The 19,203-nt window shown below is 31.4% G+C and overlaps 2 protein-coding genes across 11 annotated transcripts in view; one reads left to right on the forward strand and one right to left on the reverse strand.

Moving 5' to 3' along the window:
• LOC146997257 (uncharacterized) overlaps positions 1 to 3,817 on the reverse strand; it is an 81,057-nt gene extending 77,240 nt beyond the window's left edge. Inside the window, exon 1 of one of the 4 annotated variants that reach the window (XR_015040945.1) lies at positions 3,638 to 3,796. The gene's annotated coding sequence lies outside the window, so the exon portion shown is untranslated. Of the gene's footprint in view, positions 1 to 3,637 lie in introns of all 4 variants that reach the window. The other 3 variants (XR_015040944.1, XM_085816287.1, XM_085816286.1) reach the window with 3 other exon arrangements.
• The window catches only part of LOC118202263 (uncharacterized), a 280,122-nt gene that overhangs the window by 50,164 nt on the left and 210,755 nt on the right, over positions 1 to 19,203 (forward strand). For 6 of the 7 annotated variants that reach the window (XR_015040950.1, XR_015040951.1, XR_015040948.1 and 3 more), the window contains one exon: positions 9,396 to 9,533. The exons of the other annotated variant lie outside the window; for it this stretch is intronic. The gene's annotated coding sequence lies outside the window, so the exon portion shown is untranslated. The remainder of the gene's footprint in view (positions 1 to 9,395; positions 9,534 to 19,203) is intronic. 7 annotated transcript variants of the gene reach the window in all.

A 19,203-nucleotide genomic window follows, 5' to 3' on the forward strand; every position in this document is an offset into this window, starting at 1 on the left:
TTTTGAGATAAGAATAGTTGAGATAAGCAGTATGCATAACAACTTACATATGTTACATTCTAAACGTGAAAAAAAATTTTTTGATTGGTAGAACGTATCTCATCTAAGACTTAATCATTTATTTTGGATTCGCAAAACTTTCTAGACATTGTTCCTTTGAAAAAGTTCAAATATCAGAAAAAATAAATAATTAGTTAGACAAATAAAAATTAATAAATAATGGAGTAAAAGCTGTACATTAAGCAAGCGTCAGTCATCCAATTCTCAAGCTTTTCATGTAGGCACAAGGCTCAACAGCGGCTAAGCGGTAAAAAACATGGAGGTAGGAAGTAAGATGGAGTCGCCCTAAACAAGTTTCTCCGTACCCTGCTCTGAAGCACCGGCGATCCCTACGTGGTGACCAAAAAATTGGGTCATTTACCATTGAGTTCTATGGGATTTGACGCGTTCTGGTGTAAATATTTTGTAATTACGTCGCAAATATACATATAAATGTATATATTTTCTTTTTCTACAACACTTCAGAGTCCTAAGTATGTGAAAACAACATATTTTTAAACAGCATTTCATTCTGAACTGAATTAAATGCTATACTTTTCACAGGACGGTTTAATTTGAATGAAATATTTTCACAAGTTTTCGTTAATTACATTAGGAAAAAAAATTAAGGTAATTCGATTTTATTCGGTTAAGGTACAAAAATTAAGATCAAAGTTTATTGTATTATTAATATTAAAATTATGCATTATTTCTTTTCTATTTATAGAGCTTCTTCCTAAAATTCTTTCTTAAATATGACATGGTTTTTTGGCTTCTTTTAAATCGAAAAATGTAAGTCAATTTATAATTAATGCTCTATTCGGTTCATTTTAAATTAGAGAATTATTAGGAATTAGCGAAAAGGGAATAATTCTTTTAATTATACTTATCAGATTTTTTTTTTTTTTTTTTACCCTTCATTTCAACAATACATATTCCAAAACTCTTTATTACGTTCTTAAGTGCACATCTCATAGCATTTGCTTTACAATACCTTTTAGCAGATTGCTTTCCAATACGAACAATTCTTGCTTAAATAATTTTATAACGTATTTGTCAACAGGATTTCAATTTATGTTTACAATTCAATATTAAAGTTATTATATATTTAGATAACATTTATAATCATTATAAATTAGATACATTTAATCATTAGATTTCTTCACAGTACTTTCACAGTTGTTTATAAGTGAATAAATTCTTCATTTCAAATACATTTATAAATAATTTAATGAATATTTAAGTATTTTGTCAAAGGCAGATATATGCTTTTTGCAAGCACGTGCATAAATACCCATACATATTTCCTATTTATCATTTCCGGCATGTGCAAATCTTTAATTTCTGTGCATTCACTATATTTTTCGTGTAAAGTAATTTACACTAATTTAGCATACACCCGAAAGTTTTACATAAAAAATATATATGAATATAATTTGAATGAAAGTTATAAGTATTATTTTTAATACCCACTCAAAGGTCAGTTTTTCTTCAAAATTCCTCCACGATGGCATCTATCTCTTTAGGCAGATAGCCCTTGCATGCGTTACTCTATTTAATAAAAACTTAATCTGACCTATGTGCCTAATTACAAATATTTTAACATACATAATTTTATATTTACATTTAGCCATCAAGTTTCAAACTTTTCAAATCTTCTAGAAAATAAATTTTGGCAGATCTCTTTTAGCAATTTTCTTAAAATCTATATTTTTGTAGTGCAACAGCTTAGAATTTTATAAAACAAATTCATGATCAAAATCGCTATTGTTAGTTATCGAAAAATAACCAAGATGCGATTTTTGCGTAAATGTCAGTAAACTATACAAATTGCTATTATCCATCACACTATGAATGTTTCTTTCATGCGAAAGTGTCCCTTTTTCGATTTCTATGGAACTGTCGTGTGTCGAAATACTATCAGAATCTTGTCAAGCGAGCTTCTGAATGTAAACAAAGAACACCCCGTCTGGTGACCCAAGCTTCAAAGCAGTGCTTCACTTCTACCGCGGAATGGCCCCTCCTCCCTTTCCTACCTCCATGCTAAAAAACGCTGAACACTGGTAGCTCGGTCCGGGGTTTAAATTCCGATGGAAAGGCTGACAGCATGGGCACTTTCGTGGTTTTCCCCTTGCGTAACATGTGTACGAGCGAGTTTCCTTTAAAATGTCCTCCACGAAGGCATGCCTTCCCTTGGCTTAGTGTCATTTCGTCCGTTCTCTTTTCATGCCGAGTTTGAAATAGTGTCGTTCGTCTGCTGCCATTCGCACTTATTCTGTCTTTCCCATTTCATTCGATGTTCGAAAAGTCACATTATGATTAAGAAAAGATATTATTCAAACGAACTGACCCTTACTACTTTGACCTAAGTTAGCCTTTGTGTTCTAATATTTATTAAACATTTTCTTTAGATAAATTTATTCTGAGCAGAATAATGAATTTCAGACATGTTCAAGAGGTGTGTGTTTGAATGTAATTCCATTTTTGTCATATAGTGTCTTTTTTTTCAATTTCACATACTTCTAAATAAAAATAGAACGCCTGTTCCTGTGCTTTGACAGAAAATCAAAATGTAGCAAGTGTATAACGAAGATGTACATGTTTTATTAAAAATATAGCGAGCCCTCTATAACGCAACCGTTCATGGTTTTAAAGGATTTTGGTTGTAGATATGGTGATCTTAGAAATGTGATATTCACTGGCAATGTTTGTTTATGTTCACAAAAAATACAGGTTTCTTTCAAAAGGTGACCTCTTAGAAATGTCGTCAATAGATATAATTCACTGTAATTATTTTCTAATGGATAATGGAATTAATTTAATCTAATGTCTAGAAAACAGCTATTTACCGTAGGGAGATTTAAAAGCACTATAACTGTAATTAAGAGCACTGTAATTGTTCCTTCACAATCAGCTGTAATATAAGATTAGCTGGTTTCTGTGTATTTTTCATGTTATGTAACTGATATCCATAAATCTTGAACAAATATACAGCAAATGCAAGAGAAATTATTAAAAAATTACAATTTGAAACATTAATACTATTTTTCTATTACTATATATAATACTATTAATGAATGATGAATTTATATAATATGTATACTTAGAATCTAAAAGCGATGAACTTTGATGACTCTATAAATATATATTTATGTAGTTACAAAATTTTATTAGATGTTATTATATGCATAGTTCTTTATAATCTTCCCAATCTCTAATGAAATGTTACATATTTATTACTACAGTTTGAGATGATTTTACTTAAATTTGTAGATATGCTGACTTCTGAGAGTTGTTCCATCCCCACCCAAAATAAATAAATAAATAAAATAAAAATTAAAAACACTATTCCGAATTGCTGTAGTTTAAAGATTAAGAGGTTACATTTGGAATTCATTTTTTTGACAGGGTGTCAGCTGACAATTTTAATTTATTCTGAAGTCGAAAAGAAACTATTTCTAGAAAATCACCAAATTATAATTGTTACATTCAAAAAAGCTTTCAGTGAGAAATATGTTTAAACTTTGATAATAAGCTCAGTCTAAAGTAAAGAATAAAGTATCTCTTAGCCAAGTTTTTTTAACATTTTGTGTGTTACCTTTCTTTATCAAATATCATGTTCCTCGCACTTAAACCATAAGATCCAGTGCAACAGCAATATCGCAAAATACTCGTAGTTTTAAAACGAGCATATCTTTAGAATTTCCGATACAGAGACTCACGCGCTGGAGATAAAAATGTTTTTTCTGCACAACGTTGCCATTGCTCGCTTTGAAATCCTTGAGTTTGTTAATCAAAAATTCGTCAAAGTTTTAAAAAATAGGAAATCGATCATAAAACAAATTTCAAATTTCAAATTTGGTCTTCCACATGCTCATATTCGTTGGAGGATTACGTTATTCAAAATTCGATGACTCTATGTACCATTGTTTTATCACAATACGAGAAATATACATACATTTATGCAGATTTTTCATTATTTAATTTCTTCAAATATAATGCAGGACTCTAACATTTTGTGGCAACAGTTTGAAAAGTGAACCGACGTTTATGAGTCCGACGCAAAATGCCAAAACGAAACTAATAGTCCTTCGGGATTCAAATCCCTTTGGACTAAAAATAAAATTCAAGTGTTTTTAATTAAAAAGTTAATGGTTTTAATAATGAAACATAATTATATTTAATCTCAGTCATATTACCTTAAAAATGGCATGTGAGAAACTCCGCAATGATATTTTTCATTTTCACATACTCATACCAAAGTTAAATAAGTAAATAAATAATAAAATGCAATTTCAGATTTATCATCCAAACGTTATAGCTAATCACTTAATCAGAGAGTATAAAGTTTGCTTTCAATGTAATAAATTAAACAAATAAAGAAATGATAAAATACAAACTAGACATATATTTGAAGCATTGAAATTCAGATTTGAGTACTCCATTTATTATAATTAAAATTATAAATACACGATTTAGTAATAAAAAAATAAGCCCCTTTTATCGGCGTGTGCTTATATCTGTGTGGACTTTTATCAATGTGCGCTTTCATCGCTGTGGGTATTTGTCGCATGGTCAATTATCATAGTAGGCCTTTTTTTTGTGGGCTTTTGTCTGTTAACCAGTCCATGCATATCATTAAAGCTTCTTTTGATAAACATTAAACATAACAGTAAATGGCAAAAAATAAAAATTATCTAATATAAAGTATAACTGTGTGTGTCAGTAAGATAGAATAAGAAACAGACTGTTGTTTAATGCAATGAATAAGTAAGAATAACAAATAGTTTATAAAATACACACCATAATACGTGTACATCCAATGCACATTAACTTTTTGGAAAATTTTGGAATGTGTATATTGAAATCACTTGTGAAATGTAGAGTTGCCAACTCTCCCGATTTAGGCGGGAGACTCCCGATTTTCGACCGCTCTCCCGCCAATCCGATTTACAATATATTTCTCCCGACTTTTTCTCACGAATCTTTTAATTTTTCTGGGGGCTTCATAGTTCGTGCTGGTCTTTTCTGTACAGAATTTCCATGACTATCATTTCCAGGTTTTTCATTTATTTGTGGATACTCGGTTGGCTTTTCCAATGAATTGTTATCATCGTGTTCATCATCACTGTTGGATGGCAAAATTTTCTCAGCTTCTTCATCTGTTGTATTATCTTCTCTATAGTATCTGTCAGTTATTTCTGAATTATTTACATTTCCATTAGTTTGTTCCTTATAAAAAATAATAAGTTCTTCTAATATTTTATTTTTATCGAATTTTAAATAATTTTCTTTTAGTAAAGGTGATCTATGTTTCTGTTCATCAAATTTTACATCCCTCACTTCTTGAATTTTATTTAGTTCAGGGCTATAAATTTTGTATGCTTTTCTCTTCATGCTATAGCCTATCATAATTCCTTTTTTAGCTTTTAGATCCATCTTTCTATGTTTCTCTCGTCTTATATGAACATATGCTTCACATCCAAATCTTGTAAGATAAGTAATGTTAGGCTTGCGTTCTTTATATAGTTCATGTGGTGTAAACCTTTTATCATTTTTGTGACTCCTGTTATTCACATGTACAGCTACCTTAACGCTTTCAGACCAAAATTTTATCGGTAATTCTGCATCAATTAACATAGTTCTAGCAGATTCAATTATAGTACGATTAAAACCTTCAGCTTTTTCGTTACTTTCCAGAGTATAAGGCGTTGTAAGTTCATGTTTAATTCCCATTTTTTCAAAAAAAAAAAAAAAAAAAAAACTTATATTTTTAGCTAAAAACTCACTACCATTATCACTACGAATTCTTTTTAGTTTGTTTCCTGTATGTCTTTCTACTTGAATGATAAGTTTGATTAGAGCTTCTCAAGTTTCACTCTTCTTCTCAATTGTTATCACAAATATGAAATTACTGTAATCATCTACCACTGTTAAAAAATAACAGCTTCCATCTATTGATTTCTTAATTGGTCCAACTAAATCTATGTGCCATAATTCTAAAATATCTTCAGATTGCTTAAATTTCACACTTTTATAAGATGTTTGTGTTATTTTACCTAATGTATAAGGTTGACAATTGTTTTCAGAAATTTTTACATTTTCTAACCCAATGACCGATGAGTGTTTTTTCATTTCTATCAGCCTTTGATAATTTATATGACCTAGTCTCTGATGCCATAGTACATCATTAACATAACTAATTTTAGCTTCTTCAACAATATTTCCTTCAACTTCAAATTTATTTCCATTTCTGTTAGCTATATATAGAATGTTTCCCTGTTTATGATCACTTCTGCTTTATTCTTGATAAAAATTACTTTTAAATCATGATCTACAATTTTTGATACTGACAGCAGATTTTCCCTTAAATTCGGTACTTGCAGAACATTTTCTATCAGTTCTTATTTCTATCAGTTTGCATTTTAATGTTACCAATACAACTCTATTTGATCATGGCCCCTTTTTCAGCCGTCATTATTTGTCGTTCTTCATCTTTAAAATGAGTAAATATTTCTTTATTAGTTGCCATGTGAGATGTGGCTCCTGAATCAATAATCCATTTAATTTTTCTATTCTGTTGTTCATTTATTTTATTCTTTCCATCATTTCTATCTTGATTAAGATATGTGCTTTCTATTTTCTTAGGTACTTCAAATAAGCATGTAGCTGATTCATATTCTCTTTCCTTGACATTCTATAAGTTTTATTTGTTACATTTCTCTGCTGTCGGTGTTCTTGTTTAGTTTTCATTTTACATTCAGTTGATTTGTGGCCGAATTTTCCACAGCAAAAGCATTTTATAATATTATTATTATTTCGACATTCTTTTATTAATTGTCCTAATTTTCCACAATTAAAGCATCTTCTTTCATATTTCGATTTTATCCAGTTTTCTTTTGCCTTAGAACTTACTTCTATTTCTTTTCCTCTTTGTTTATTTTTTCCTTCTGTTTCTTTTAAAGCTTGTCTAATTGAAGCTAGATCTTTCTCTTTATTGCTTTTAATAATTTTAACATCAAATTCCTTTCTAAGTCCTTCTAGTATGAAGTAAATTAATTCTTTATCTCTTATTTCATCTCCAACTTGAATACTTTTACTTTAGAATTACAGCTCTATTCATATAATCATCTACTGATTCATTTTGAGTCATTTTCAGTTGAACTAATTCTATTCTACATTTGATTTGAATATCTTCTGTTCTTGCTGTGGGCCCACCAGCAGCCGAGCAGTAAAGTCGCTGAACACTGGTAGTTCGGTCCGAGGTTCGAATCCCGCGAACGGGCTGGCTGCATGGGCGTTTTCGTGGTTTTCCCCATGTGTAACATGTATACGAGCCAGTTTCCCTTAGAAAGTTCTCCACGAAGGCATCCCTCCTCTTAGGCAGATAGCCCTAGTGTGCTTTGCCATAATTAAATACACCAAATGAATGAAATGTCTGTTCTTGCCGCCATTTCATTTTTGATTTTTTCCCATAACTTCTTTGCGTTCTTTTCATTCGCATGTTTTAACGCTTGTGGAGCTGTCATAGTTTGATTCATTATATTTCTTGCTATCGCGTTATTATCATCCCATATTTCCCAAGTTTTTATTTCATTTTCGAAATTAACATCATCCTTTTTATATGGTTTTGGTGGTTCATCAGCTTCTATCATACTTCTCCATATTTTTAAACTTTTTAATTCACTTTCAATTCTGTTGGCCCAAATAAAATAATTATCATCACTTAATTTTTCTGTATGACTCAAATTTATCATATTATATGCCGTATTTTCTGATTTATATTCACTAATTATAATACAAGTCTAATTTTTCTCTTAGAGAAATTGGCGATTTTGTTAAGCCTAAACAACATTAATGTTCTGAAAGTTATAATGAAACTCTCCGTCTTCCAGATACATTTTTAACTTATTCATTTTACAATTTACTATCAATGTTGCCAAAATATTAAAACTTAAAATTATGCTTTATAAACAAATACTATCATTTTTTCCCCTAAATCTTTGTAAACATCCTCATATTGATTTAAACTCTTACTAAGCTGCTATTGGAATCGAAGAGCTCGTTCAACATTTGCGTCATATTGCAAAAAATGATACCTAATTTTCTTCCCAATTCAAGTCCTACGCTGATGACTCTAGCTGTGAATGCAGCTGGTACGAATTGGTCTTCGTCATGTTTATTTGTTTCGGGAATCATGTTAACTCATCCTCATTTAGTTCTTCGTCAACCATTTTTTCTTCAATATGTGCTTGAGCTAAATCCTCAAAAACCTTCTCCTCCTATAGTTTGGGCCAATTTAGTGATCTGAGAATATTCATACTCTAATGGAAATCTATCATTCTCATCTTTAGCAGCATCCAGCCATATTGCTTTCTAGCATGTGTTGAGCATTGATTGTTTAATCTGAGTATATGACAGTCCAACACAATCTAAGATTGTAAATTTCTTCCAAGCCATCCATAAGTGTAAGAGATTCATCATTCTCCATTTTTTCTCAAATATACCCAAAGGTTTGTTTGATATACAATGTCATAAAAGTCGGAATTATTACTTGATTCAATGGCTGTAATAAGGAAGTTGTATTTTTTGGGTAAAAAGACAATTTCTATTTTTTGTGTTGTAAATCTTGAAGATGAATAGTCGCATTTTCAATTAAAAGAAGAGTCTTAAAAGGCAATCCCTTTTTACTTAAATAATTTTTGACATCTGGGACAAATATGTTTAGAAACCATTCATTGAACGTTATGGAAGTGACCTATGCTTCGAGATTGTAACACGAATCTTTGGCATTCGGTAGCATTACTAGATGAAGAGTCTGTGCTAGCAGCTAGATGAATATGCGTTTAGACTAACATGGGAACAATGGTTATACCTAAAAAGGGAGAAAATATATATTATAAATAATTCTGCATGAATTAAATGTTTTAAATTAGCTATATTGTGAATTTTTATTTAACTGAATTATATTCAAAAGTTAAAAAAATTAATCTATTGCTTTGTTATTAATATTATTAATCTGTTTCTTAATGTCTTAGTTTATTCATCAGTAGGAGACCAAATAACTTTAAAACATAATTATCTTGTATTTTTTCGAATGGCCATAGGCTAGTAAATGTGTTAAAGTAAAATAACATAAAAATTGCATTTCAAGACTATTGGCCCATTTGGGCTAATAAATTCATCTCTAATTTCTATGATGCTAACTATTTTCTTGATCCATTGAGTATTTCTGTAAGAAAAGAGTATGTATTAATGTTATTATAATTCATATTGTAGTTTTTACAATTGCTGAACAGTATTCTTTACAAATTCTTCGGTTTAAACGAATTATAATATAATACTGTGTAATTTAGGCCAGGCAGGATGTTAGACTCCCTGTCGTTTCAAAACCTGGTGGCGTAGGAGGTGATGTGAGGATCCAGAGGAGACACCACCGATGTCCCCTCGAGTTGGGACTGAGACACAAAATGTGCCTCCAAGGAGCGACCTGGGTAAAATTAATACTTTATTTTAACTTTTTCTTTTTGTACTTTTCATGAACAGCTTTCTTTTATAAGCTAAACGTTTGGAATAGTAATTTTTCCATCTTTTCTCAATAACAAACTCTTTTTAGAAAAGGCCTGGTTAATTTCAAATTGCGTTAATAGGGAATCTTTCATAAACTAGCAACAAGCATTCCAGAATTCCTTTGTTATTAAATTAATTTTGTCCCTTGTGCTGAGAAAGGACTATGATTTGACACAAGATGCTTCCTAACTGCATAAATAAGACATTTTTCTTAAATCCTTTATGAAAGTCTTTTTCTATTGAGTTGAATTGAATTTATGAATTTTTGTGGAATTTTTGCATGCTAAAAACAGACTTTTTTGTTTTACATGATGCTAAATTTGACTTTTGAGTGCCATTTTTTTTTAATACAGTTGCAAAATGTATTGCAACTGTATTCAGGGACTACTGTAGTTCTCTAGGAAAAACGATTTGACGATTTAAATGAGCATCTGAGATGCTGCAATTTCTTCTTGGTCTATGATATCTAAAATAAATAAAATAACAGCATTGGAAATTTTTGCAGATTTTATGTCCTTCTAGGAAAGTGAATTTTTATATTATACTGATATATGACATGCTTTTATAAGATGGTAATGTTCTTTTCCATGTAAAGTCATTAAAAATGGGAATCTAAAATATTTTTTGTTTTATGGAAGAATTACTTTTTCCAATATCTACAATTAAAATAATTTTGCAGATTATTTTTCTTTGACTGAAACATGTTTACTACGGGTTGAGAAGTGAATAGAGTGTTTATATCAAACATTTAACTGTATAGAAGTTTGAAAGTGATTTCAAATATCAATACTGCTTATATTTCCTTTCAAAGAAAAACCTTTAGCTGTCCCCATTAAATTTTAAAATATTTGCCAGAAACAAGAATACTGCTTGCACTGATTAAGAAAAAGCAGAGCTTTTTGCCAACTCTCTCAAAAATCAGTTCAAGCCAAACGTTTTTCCAGCTAACAACCCTCTGGATCAAGAAATTACGAACTTCATGACTGATGGGATTTCCTCCCCAAAGAATATCACACTTTACCTCTCCACCTGAAGACCTCATGCAGCTCATTAAGCTAGATAAATTAATTACTAATATATTTCCACATATTTGCTTTAATTCCCACATCTAATGATGAACTTGCAAATCAGTCATTTGCCTGATCCATATGGCAAGCCGCCACTGCCTGTCACTTACGATATCTGATAAGAAAAATCAAACATTTATTTAAGAAATTAAAATTTTGTATTATTTCATGTTTCCATTAAAGTAGGGGTTTTCAACGTTTCACGCCTGAGAGCCACATGGATAAATTCATAAAGATCCGCGGGCCACGTGTCTGACAAAAAAATAGTGTAGTCTGAAAATTTATAAAAAAGGGAGCTTTGTTTTGTAAGACTATAACTCATTCTAGCCAAAGATATAGTGTTACAGATTTGCATATATATATATATATATATGACTTTTTGGAACCAAAACATCAAATGGAAATTGAATTAAAACGTTTTGGAACTTTTTTTTAACTATGAAAAAAAAAGCGTAAAGATGATTGTACGGAACGATGTTACAAAATGCATTTACAATAAAAAAAGAAAACAAATTACATTACTGGCGGGATATGGTAGATACTTTAGTTTTAAAGTAAAATTTGACGTTGTTTTTGCTTGATTAGAGCTTCAATATCCGGTTTAATCTGTCTTGCTGAGTTTCCTCCAAATGTCTGTTTGTCAGCCGTGTTCTTGTTTTCGATTTTAGGATTTTAATTTTACTACAGAGCTGTTCACATATGTAGGTACTGCCAAAGAAAGAAGACAAGAAGTGTGTATGTTTACGAATTCCCTGGATACTTGTCTTCGGTCACGTACTTCGAATAAAAATTAATTAGTGTAGGATTTTCAAGAAACTTGTGTTTTACTGCAGTCACACTCTAAATCTATAAATTCTAATTGAAGTTCAGGTGAAACACTTGCAACGTCTACTGAAAATGGTAAGGAGAACAATCTAATTTCATTTTTACGAAAATCACAAAATCTGCTTTTGAATTGAAATTTGAAATGCATTGTACATAATTATTTGTATTCCACGCTGTAGAGTTCTTTGCACACTCCACCAATTTTAGAAAAGTGAGTGGGATTCTTATTTAACTATTGACTTTCCCAGAGGATTAATTTTGTATTAAAAGCTTTTTACAATATAACAAAGATTATGAACAAGTAGATCTTTTAATTAAGACGCAATAAAACGTCGAACAAATATAGTAGACGATACTTTTACCCTGTTTGAAGGTAATAAAGATGATTTAAATAAAGTTCTTTCAACAATGAATTCCATTGATCCTGCTATTCAATTCACTTTTGAACTTGAGACTTGAAAATCTCTTCCGTTTCTCGACACTCTAGTCACGCAAAACACATCCATCTTCAGTACTACGGTTTACTGAAGCCTTCCACCTCACTTCAAATCATGTCATCCGACTAAACAAAAGTTAGCTTCATTTTATTCCTATGTTTTCCGGGCTCTTCAAGTTTGCTCCTCCAAACTATCCTTTGATGAAGAACTAAATTATTTAAAAGCGATAGCTATTGACAGGGGCTTTTCACCTAACATTATTAATGAAGCAGTTAAAAACTTCTCATCTCAACACACAAAAAAGCCCACTCTTGTTTTAGGAGATTATAAAAATTCCGTTGCCATTCCCTTCTTTCCATCAATTGGCTATAAGGTTGCACGTATTTTGCAGAAAATTGACTTTCGGGTCATTTATTCTCCGATCAATAAAATTCCGAGTTCTTTACTCAAGGATCCCATTCCGGATATGAATTCCTGGGGTATTTATAGGATTCCTTGCCAGTTTGGTTTAAATTACATCGCCCAAACTAAGAGAGCCTTAAAATTTCGCGTTAAAGAACATGAGGCATATGTTAGGAAGAAGGAAACACAGAAGTCTTCTGTTGCCCAACATTGTTGGTATGAAAATCACAATTTAAATGTTTCTGCTGCCAAAATTATTCAAAAAGCATCTTCCATTGGTGAACTGGATTTTCTAGAGGCATTTCACATTAAAAAAATCTTTCTGTTCTAGTTAATGACCCTGATTCCAATCCACTTGCCTTCAGCCTTTAAAGAAATTATGTTTTAGTTCTGGTTTCTTCAACAGATGGCGCCAGTAGCTTGTTTCTTGTCCTGGCTTTTCTTGTCTTATGTTTTCATTATATCTTATCTCGTTCATTTGCTCTTTTGCAGCTGAATATGATGGTTCGGTAAAACCATCGAAACTAGTCCTGCGATATTTGAAAATATAACGCTGATTTTCGTTGTTTGACTTCTAAATTAATATAGGTAGATCTTTTCCCTGTAAGCGGTAGTTCATATCATTGAGATGACCTGCAATGTCTGCAAGAAATGCAAAGTCTCTCAACCATATCTCATCACTGAACTCGTGAATAGAGTTTCCTTTAGATTCCATGAATTGTTGAATTTCGCTCTTCAAACAAAACAGACGCTGAAGCATCTTTCTTCAAGAGTGGACAAGATCAAACAAGAGTGGCCTCAACCAAGGTACTTCCACATAATACACAACATCACCATATTCAGCTTCCAAATCAATCAAGAACTGTTCAAATTACCTGTGATTAAGTCCTCTAGACCGAATGAAATTAACCACTTTTACAACAACACTCATCACATTGTTCAAAGTTTGAGAATAACTTCTTGCACAAATTTTCTTGAAGAATGATGCAGTGGAAAATCATCATAGTATTATTTCCACTAGCCTTCATATGAGATATGAGTAATGTTCTTAATTTCATTTTGTCTCCAGTCATAGATGTAGCACCATCCGTGGTTATAGCAGATATATTACCGAAGTCAACATTACATTTATCCAAAGTTTGTGTCAGACTGGAATATAAATCCATTCCTCGTATTGTACTTTTAAGTGCAACAACTCTGGCTTATTCCTCTACTATTGTGAAGTCTCTATCAACGCAACGAATAAAAATGGTTACTTGTGCAATATCTAAATTGTTGCATCTGTCGATTCATCTATCGCTACAGAATAAGACTCAAATTTTTTGCATTTACATTTTAATTTTCTGAATATATCTCTTGCGAGATCCTATATGCGCTTGGCTACTGTCACACCAGACAAGCTAATATTCGATATGACTCGAAAGCCAAAGTACATCAACTGCACTCTGAAGACATTCTTTTGAAATTCTCCATAAGAAAATGGTTTTCCACCCTTAGCAATTTTTCTGCTATTACGTAACTAACACGAACACTATTTTCATATTCTTTATTCGCTGTGGTGAAGAAAGACTGCTGAAAATTTAGTTTTGATTTTAATTCACTCACCTTATCACTTCGAAAATGACCTTCCAGTGCAGAATGTGTCTCACTGTGCTTAGTATCATATCTCTTAATGTTGTATTCCTTCATCACAGATACACTGCCGTTGCAAATAAGGCAAACTGCCTAAAATTCGTCATTTTCAGAAAATTTTACCTCAAATAATATGAGGCATGTCAATAAAATGTTTTAAATATCAAGAATAGGAGGGATTTTTTTTTACGAGAAAAAGCTGACAAGGCAAGTTTTCTTGAAATCAAAAATTCTTCAATGTTTCTTCAAATTCAAATGTGGGGCCACTAAAACACCTTCAGCGGGCTACGGGTTGAAGAACCCTACATTAAAGTAATGGCAACAACATCGAGTTAATTTGCTGACTTGTTTGACATTTTATACATAAAACATTATAATAAATTCAGCGGCAATGATTAGACCCCATAAAATTTGAGTTACTTTCGAAGTTTGAGAAAATAATGAATTAATGTTCATTTCGATTGAAGTGGTTGCCATTTGTATGAGGTTTATTATGCTGAAAGCCAGCTTTGAACTGCGACCGCAATGGTTAAGTGTGGAGCCATATTTCTGTGACCCTTCACATGCGCATCGCGATTGCACTAATACCTGCTCTACTATTTCTTTGGTTATTTCAACGTTCATCTGGAATCTCTCCGCTTAGTTTTGTACAATAACTTATAGGAATAACTATTCATGCTCGATTCAAAACTGTTCGATAATTTTCTAAAATGTTTCAAAATTTATCTTTGTATGTCTGAAAACGGACGACATTCGCATTTTCAGACTTGTCTTTAACAGAGACGATTTCAACGAGGAATATCTTCTATACTTCAAAATCTCCTTATAAGTTGGCTGTGATTCGTATAATATATATGCGTTCCGATGCAAAACACAACGAAAGACCATATTAGTCTATGAAAGTCAATATTACGTAAAATGAAATAAAAAAATTACAGTATTCAGCGTTAGTAACAATTATTATGTCACTGGAAACTGCATATGTGTGCCGACAATAAAATAATCACCAGTATATGAGGCGAATGAAGAAATATGGTGAAGTGAAAAGTGGAAAAAAGGTTAAAAGCAGTAAGAAAAAAAATTCAAAGGTTTCAGATTTTAAATTAATTAAAAATTTAATTGCGTTAAATTACTTTTTTAACGTTTTCCTTATTTTTTAAATATCATGTTCTTTGTATTCAAACCATGAAACTCAGTTCAACAGCAATATCACAAAATAATTTTTAAATGAGTATATCTTTAGAAATTCCGATACAGAGTCTCGTGCCCTGGAGATAAAAATGTTTTTCTTTCGCACAGTGTTGCCACTACTTGCTTCAAATCGTTTAGTGTTTTGGTCAATAACACGTTGAAGTGTTTCTGAACAAGAAATTGATAATAAAACAAATTTCAAATTCAAACTAGGGCTTCCACATGCCCATATTCTATGGAAGATTACGTTATTCCAAATTTCAATGGCTTTAGGTTACGCTATTTTACAGTGCGAGGAATATACATACATTTATGCAGATTCTTCACTATTTAATTTCTTTAAATATAATATAGGGCGATAATATTGGGTGGGAACAATTTGAAAAGTGATTCGCCGTTTACAGTTTTTAACGCCAAATGCCCATGTACTTTAAGTTTACATTTCTCAGCTTTAAAATAATACTTTTATTCTATTTGGGTCTTTCAAGATGACGTATTTATCTGTTTTGGAAAATTTCAAGATGCAACATTATTTGACACATCTTTTCAAATCAAGAAAGTATCTCTGCCCTGAATGCTGTTGATGTGTAGTTGTGAAGAATATCCAGTTGCGTTGATAATATTGTATGATACTTCAGTATTCCTTTCTGCAATGGCAATGAAATTCAAGTACTTATTTAACGTTCAAAATTGCATTTCTTGTCAATTTTTTGTCAGCAGTGTATTATACAAGCAAATAAATATTTACTTAATTATATGTAGTTGAAGAAAGTCTGTCGAAGAGAAACCTTTATTTACAATGTATTGATTATACATTACGGTTGCAAGTAATGAGGTTTTCTATTCGTTCAATTTATATCTTTAAGACAAAAATATACCCACTGGCAAAATGATTTGTGTAACATAATATGTATATTATTTGATTACGACAAAGCATGCATGGGTTGTCTGCCTAAGGGGAAATGTCTTCTTGGAAGGAGTTTTAAGGGAAACTAGCTAGTATATTCCTTAAACAGTAGACAAATCATGAAAACGCCGATGCAATCAGCCCGTCTGTCTAGAATCGAGCTCAGGTCGAAGTACCAGTGTTCAGCATCATTATTGCACGGCTGCTCATAGGTCAATGTAGCTGGATAACACAACAACTCTGTTTTCACACCATCTATATATATAAAGAAGAAAATTTGTGCGTTTCTCACCAAACTTTCTACAATTGTTTTCTGGGTCTTGCAAAGGTCGACCACCACTTTTTTCCAAAATGAAGTAGCTAAAATCAGAGATATTAATTAAAAACTTGGGAAAATGATAATTTTCGCCCTAATATTTCCGAGTGGCAACCCTCTCGCAATCAAATCCTAGAGATTATTAATAAAAAATTTCTAAGTTTGACAATGAAATAAAAATAGAATTGCCAAACATTAAATACATTATTCCCGATTCCAAAAATCCGTGGTAAGCCATTTCGACTGGTCCCATCTTCTTTCGAATTTAATCAGCTGACATACTAATTAGAAACTCTGAAAGCGCTGATTTTCGCACACATTTTTCCGAGTGGCAACAGTCTCGAGCTTTGGAGATAAAAATGCTTTATTTCGAAGTGTTGCTACCGCTCGCTTTCAAATCATGGAGTTTTTTAATAAAAATTTGTAAGTTTTACAAAATCTATACATATAAAGAAGAATGTATGTTTGTTTGTTCATGTTATTAATTTCTGATGAATAAAGGTCAAGATTTTGCCACATTTAATCAACTAAAATTAATTATAGGTGAAATATTGAATGGAAATTAAGCTTTTAGGACTATTTGATAAGAAAAACAAAAATCATTCAAAACTGCGTGCCATTGTTGCTGATATAATGAAACAGAATTAGCTTATTTTTCTATCGAAAATTTTTATGTGGGTTCCATATCGCATCAGACTGAAAAATGTATGAATGTGAATTGTACTTTTTTTTATCGTTTTTAGAGAAGGATTATAGCGGTATTACAGATCTGTGCTGTTAGATGCATTGCTCTCAATCCAACTTGTACTTCCGCTAATCTCAAAATAAATTTGCAAGTTTTATTCTTTTGAAACTAGTTGAATTTTATCTGCAATCCACGTTTACATGGAAACTTTGAAAGAGAAATTAAAGGGCCTGTTTTATACCTTGATGCAGATATAAGGATACTGCACATAGCAGGTAATTCTCAGTAATCTGAAATACTTCCACAATGGATCTTTGAGAATTTTCCTAATTAAATACCAAAGGACCAACGATATAAATTTCCAAGCACCTACTATCTTAAATATCGTTTCATTCCACGCGCTTTACCAGCTCATATCAAGTGAGATGTAATTAGTACTTTGACACATACGTGATTATACTGAGTTTCTGCTGTTGAGTTCTAGAGCCAAGTGAACCTGAATAAGAGTTAGGGGGGGAAATGCTTAATGTTGTAACAATTCTGAGGAAACATTTATGTGGAACAAAATTTAAAAGAGTATAAACAAACATGACACTCAGAGAGCAACTCTAAATTATTATTAGGTCCCAGGCAAAATTTCTGTATATGGAACATGAGTTGTTTTCTTAGAAATGTTTCTACTGTTGGCTTTTTCGGAGGGAAGGAGAGTTTCGAGTTACTTGAGGGTTTTGGTTAGTTAAACGAGACAGTCCGAATTTCAATGTGCTACCTGTTATTAAATGATTTAGCTTAAAGAGCTATTTTGAGCTGTGATTTACATGGTTATTGGATGAATGCTTAAACTTTCTAAAAACTCTTTTTAGTATCATAATTATAATACCTGAGACATGTTGTTCTGTATAAAGGAAAAACGGTGACAGATATCAGCGATAGAAAACTAACAGCAAAGTGATTTGTTGAGGCACTTGTGTTGAAAGCGACCTCTGTTATTTATAAAAAGAATGATTATCCTATCTTAACGTTGAGCTTCTATTCAGAAAACTATGAGATTTCTTTTCTACCTTATTTTCTATTACGTGATATCAGATATTTAGAAGAGATCTGTTTGGCAAAATATACTTTAACAAAAAAAAAATTTCTTCCATCAATCTCAATAGTGGCTTCTTTGGACCTTGCACGAAAGAGACTGAGTGGGCCGGACTTGTGTTCTTCACATCTCGGAAGAATATCATGTGATGTACCAACAATTTACGTTGTGTGGTATTAGCGTTTCATAATACAGCCAAACCCCAAAACACACGCCAAAATAATAGTAATACATATTTATCTTGTGAGTAAAATTGAGAAGACTTGGACTGTTGATGCTTTAAAAATGAATTAGGTATAAAAGATTAGGCATTAAAAATTGTTTGCTGTATTATTTTATAATTATTTATCTAGTTATTCGAATTTTTCAGTTTTTAGCATTTGAAATCATTTGTATACTTTGTTTCAGAAATTTCTTGCAAATATTTCTGAAGAAGTAAGGATTCTGAAACTGAATTAATTTCATGTAACGGTTATATTAAAAAACGAAAGATGATAAGAAGCAATACTTTTTTAGTTTAATTAATTAACTGCTGGAAAACACAAACTGCAATCATTATTCCAGCTCCAATAAAAGTAAAATATAATTATCAAAATAAAATATTCTAGCAACGATAATAACGATAAGTCATATAAATAATTAAATATATAACTTCAACTCTTTGAACAAGATTTGTATCTGTGATTGTAATCTTATCCAAAGATTTGTAATTTTTGAATAAGATGTAAATTTTCAGAGGCCGGACTCATGTTAATTTTTAATGGTAATCAAAGTAATGTGAAAGTGGACTAAAAGGCAATAAAATTTTAAAATATCTCCCAAATCTGTATACAGGAGGACTGGACTGGTTCTGTTAATTGGCAAGAAAACTTGATCATGCTTTTATTGTCGCAGATAATTTAAATATAATTCTAAAAAAGCTTTCCTTCCATGCAAATGTTATTTCTTGCTTGGTGTTATTTATAACAAAAGTGCTTTTATTGGGTTACAAACTTTTCCATTTGTGCATTGTTTTGTTGTTAACATATGATATATGCACACCTTT

Source organism: Stegodyphus dumicola, chromosome 5 (assembly GCF_044657685.1).
Source record: "Stegodyphus dumicola isolate Sdum_Otavi_A_Nest chromosome 5, ASM4465768v1".
NCBI lineage: Eukaryota > Metazoa > Arthropoda > Arachnida > Araneae > Eresidae > Stegodyphus > Stegodyphus dumicola.